Source organism: Triticum aestivum, unplaced genomic scaffold (assembly GCF_018294505.1).
Source record: "Triticum aestivum cultivar Chinese Spring unplaced genomic scaffold, IWGSC CS RefSeq v2.1 scaffold134314, whole genome shotgun sequence".
Lineage (NCBI taxonomy): Eukaryota > Viridiplantae > Streptophyta > Magnoliopsida > Poales > Poaceae > Triticum > Triticum aestivum.
Genome location: NW_025237455.1, coordinates 1 through 4,678, shown reverse-complemented (window position 1 = coordinate 4,678; position 4,678 = coordinate 1). Strand labels below are relative to the sequence as shown.

Below are 4,678 nucleotides of genomic sequence, written 5' to 3'. Positions count from 1 at the left end.
CTCCGCTCACAGCCCACTCGCTCACTCGCTCGCCTCTCTTCTCCCCGTCGCTCCCCTCTTCTCCCCGTCGCTCTCCCCGACTCCCGCCGGCATCTCCCTGACTCCCCGTCGCCGGCCTCTCTAGCATATCTCCTCGTCGCCGCCACCTTTCTCCGCGTCCACAGCCGACATCCATTCACGTCCGGCGTCCACTCACAGCCGGCGTCCATTCACGCCCCACATCCAAGGTCAAAGAATGAATTTTTTGCGCCGGCGACGAGCTTCTGGGCGACAGAGGCGATGGATTTGCGTGCGCCGGCGCTCGATCTAGGCGAGGGAGGCGCTGGATCTGCGCTCGTCGGCACTGGATGCATAGTGGAGGCCGAGCGGCGTATCTGGAGAGGCGCGGGAGCAACTGGCGGATCTGGAGCGGCTTGGTCATCCTCACGGATCTGGTACGGTGTTTCTTCTCCATGCCTCCTCTCTTATCCATTTGCAGGAGTAGTTGATGTTAGAGTAGCAGTGCATCGATTTGGTTAATGAAAACTTGATGCAGTAGCTTGAAAATGCAGTGTGCCGGACTCCACTACGGCTCTGAAGCCTTCACAAAGTTACTAAAATCGTGTGATTGTTGCTGTGCAAGCAAAGATGAAGCTGATGGATCACCCCAGGCCCAGAGCAACTTGCTGATGGATTCTGGAGTATGTGTGTGAATTGCTGAATGGAGTAGAATGGTAATGCTCTCCTTTGTATCTACGCCATGTTGCGGCTGAGCCACTGAAGCAGGTTCATATTTTTAGAGAACGAAAATTGCAGGCATCGAACATACTCACATTTTTCTTGCAGATCCCACATTTTTCTTTTTCTTGTTTTCAATGGTTGGCGATGAACTCTCGCAGTCTCACTCGTGGTTTCTACTCCTGATTCAGTTATTCTTGTGTGTTTATTATGCCGTAGTTGTCGAGACATAAAGTTCCTCCTGATTCAGTTAGTTGGTCCCGATTTAATCATTTGAACAAGTTCCTCCATCTCAACAAGTAACTTAGCTGGATACATTTTGCACTCCAATCAAGAGCTTACCACAATCTCAGTTGGATACATTTTTCTACTTTAAGTAACTTTGCGATCTCAGTACATATTTTGCATACTTGTATTACAGTTTGTTTATCTACTGCAGGTAGAGTGCAGAGTAGCTTCTTAATCTTGCAGTTCCCTTGCTAGTCATGAATGTTCATTGCTTTGGCGAGGGAACTTCTGTAGTCGAACATGTTTATGTACTCCAGTCTTGTTCTGCATGCTTAAGCAGTCAAACATGTTTAGATATTCCAGTAGGAGTACTTGTATCTCTGCATATACTCCAGTCTTGTTCAGTAGGAGCACTTGTATCTCTACATATACTCCAGTCTTGTTCTGAATTTGTTCACTTGCTTACCAGTCTTGTTAACTGAAAAGAAAAAAGGGGCCAAACAAGTTAACTTGTTTTGTTAATTGCTTGAAACTCACTGTGCAAATTGGTCCTCTCCTCTCTCTGTGTAAATTTGTTGTGCATGTTGAGCGTAAATTTTCTGTAGCTTCTGTTAAAAATAACTTATTCTCATGAAGCTTCTGTAGCTTCTTTTAAAAGTTGTCGTCTGTAGCTTTTGTTAACTTGTCTACTGAAACTTGGGCTACTGAAGCTTGTTAACTTGCATAATATTGTGAACTTAATTGTTGCTTGCATATTAATGACAGCAAAATCATGATAGGAGTAGTTTCTGTAAAATCATGACATGCCATACAAGCTTCTGTAAAATCGTGTGGATTTTCCTTAAATTAAAATTAAAATCGTGTGGACTTGTTGCTTAGTTTTAATTAAAATTAGGAGTAGGAGTTGTTCTTGGAGTAGGAGTAGGAGTAGTTCTTGGAGTATGTAGGAGTAGTTCTTGGTTAATTAAAATGATCATACAAATGATTCACTCCACACAAGTCTCTTCTCAAGGAGTTACATATACTCCACACAAGCCTCATCTCTAGGATTTACATATACTCCACACAAACAAGGAGTTACACATACTCCACACAAATAATCACAAGCATCTTAACAAGCAACTCCTCAAGCATCTCGACAAGCATCTCAACAAGCAACTCCTCAAGCATCTCAACAAGCAACTCCTCAAGCATATCAACAAGCATCTCTGACAAGTATGTCAAGCCTCTTCTTCCATCACCGAACTCTCTCCATTATCCCAAGATTGTGCAGGGCATTTGCATATACCTCTTCAGGGCATGTAAGTCTTGGAGGTAGCATCCCAAGGTTCTCTAGCCTTTCCTTGTTCGCATGGGGTATTTTATACCCATTGCCCCCTGCGTGGTTCAAGATTTCAATCATGCAAGCTTGTAGAGATAGGAAAACTCTGTTCAGCTTGTAAACTTCATAGTTTTCAAATTCATCTAGCACACCCTTGATAAGATTCTGAAGCGTTCTAGGGCTTAGACAATCTGTCAGAGATTGCAACGAGTTGAAGAACCCAAGGTCAAGGCCATTCAGATCAGGGCTATTGGCAGGTTGTTGAATTAGTCTGATGTCGAGTCCAGTTCTTTCCGCGGTTGCTACAAATTCTGGGTCGTTGGGCAAGATATGGGGCTTGGCGTTGTCTTGTTGTATATAGATGGTTTGCCCAGCATCATTCTCAGGCCAAGATGCTTGTATTGCTGGTAGTAGGTTATCTATCATGAACTCTCTCATTACTTGCCTGTTGACTTTTATGGACTTCGTCTCCATTGTTCCTCTGGGCCTGTTGTCGCTTCTCCTCTGAGCCGGAACTTCTTTCACAAACGGCCAAATTCCAATTTTCCCAGAAAATGTCACATTTCCTTCACTATCCCACCTTGGCCTAGCAATAGCCGTCAAGAACATGACTTTTCCAATACAACTGCCGTTTTGTATAGTTCTCGTAGGCTCTTCCTCCCCATATAGCAGATAATAGTTCCTGTTTTTCTTGGTCATATAGAACCATTTCTCGTCAATATGAATAATTTGTGCATGGTCTTGAATTTTGGCCTTTCAGTTTGTGTTGTTGTCTCATCGAGCATTGACAAGCAAAATTCCATTCTATCCTTTTTGTTCTTTTCCTTCAAAACTGGCTTCAAACAGTTTGTATGCCTCTTTATCAACTTCAGCATGAACTTCCGGTGGAGTGTCGTAGGGCTGCAACTGAGTTGCCAAGCAAGTGACCTGATAGTAGACCGCTTGTTAAGTGGAATGGTAGGTATTTGATCTAGATTAATGTCCTTTGGCTTTCTTCCACAGTTCTTTTTTCTCTGACTTGAAACATCCACCTCCAGGCCTTGAGCAATTTGCTTCATTGCTTTCTTCCAAACTCTTTGTACATTCCATACACCCACTCCAAAGAAACTGGCAATCTTTTTCTTGTCATCTCTTTCAAATTTGCCCCCTCTACTCATGCACAGTGTGTGCATTGCAACATAAGCAGCATACTTTTGCTTGTCATCGAGGCTATCCCTTTTCTTAACTGATTGCTCAACACCTGCACGAAGAAATACAGCAAAGGAAAAATGATCAAATGATCAAAGGAAAAATGGTCAAATGAACATAAGCATTCAAATGATGATATGATCATATCATCAAATGATCAAATGATGATATGATCATATCATCAAACTGTATTCTGTAATTTAACTGATTTTTTCTTCCACCACTAACTGAAAATTTCTGAAATGCCACTGTAGCTATACCTGCATGTTGTACTCCCGCATCTTCATCCATTTGTACTCCTACATCTTCGTCCATTTGTACTCCTGCATCATCATCACCCATTTCATCTTCTGCATCTTCTGCAGGTGGAGTGCAGTTGAGGTCTGGGACAACCATCTTCTGCTGCTTTCAGGTACTGCTGTTGTAATCTGAATTGTACTCCAACAGTAATTTGACAGTATTCCTGCATCAGTAGATTCGGATTTTGTCAAATGGTTAGATCAAATTATTGGCTAGTTGAACCAAATTCTCATCAAATTGTTTATGTTTGCAGTTCATTCCTCTCTTTGCTACGTGGTCATTGTTTCAGGACAGATCGAGGTATAGCTTGCATTGCATTCAAGCAAGTTTGCTGTAGATTATCAGTTCAAGATGTTTTGTCAAGTCTTATTACAGTAATAAAATCTCTTAGCAATGATATAAAAACACTCAAATCTCTCCCAGCCAAAAGAAGTTTTGTCAGGTCTTATTACAGTACTACTCCAGTCATGAACCTGTTTTTGTTGTGTGTGTGTTCTCAGATTTTTTTACTCCAGACTATTTTCAATAGTTTTCTCTCATGATCCTCTAATGAGAAAAAGAACATGTGTAATCCAGATGACAACATTTTCAGTCTATGATTTTTATTTAAAGTAAATCAACATAATGGTAGAGGTTCTTCCAGAATTTTCAAAATCAATGATGCACAGTCAACAGTTAATACAGTTTGGTCTGCTACTCCTATTGTCTGAAATGCTACAGTCAACAGTTAATTCAGTTAACTTGTTCAAATTATTTGTTGAATTTTTGGCAGCAAACATTTCTTGAATCAAATGTTGGCACTTCTGAATTACTCTTGACTACTCTTGAATCAGTACATCTCTTGAATCACTTGAGTATTGTTTATGCTTGCAGTTCGTTTCCAGCGACAGCAGAGAGATGTACTCCAGCAGAGGATCAAATGAT

At 41.6% G+C, this 4,678-nt stretch overlaps 1 long non-coding RNA gene across 1 annotated transcript; it reads left to right on the top strand.

Annotated features, from left to right (window-relative positions):
• Positions 1–6: 6 nt before the first annotated feature.
• Positions 7–4,678, top strand: LOC123176537 (uncharacterized). Its single transcript, XR_006488558.1, has 5 exons — positions 7–434; positions 552–713; positions 3,820–3,866; positions 4,008–4,054; positions 4,628–4,678. It is a non-coding gene; the product is annotated as an uncharacterized lncRNA (long non-coding RNA).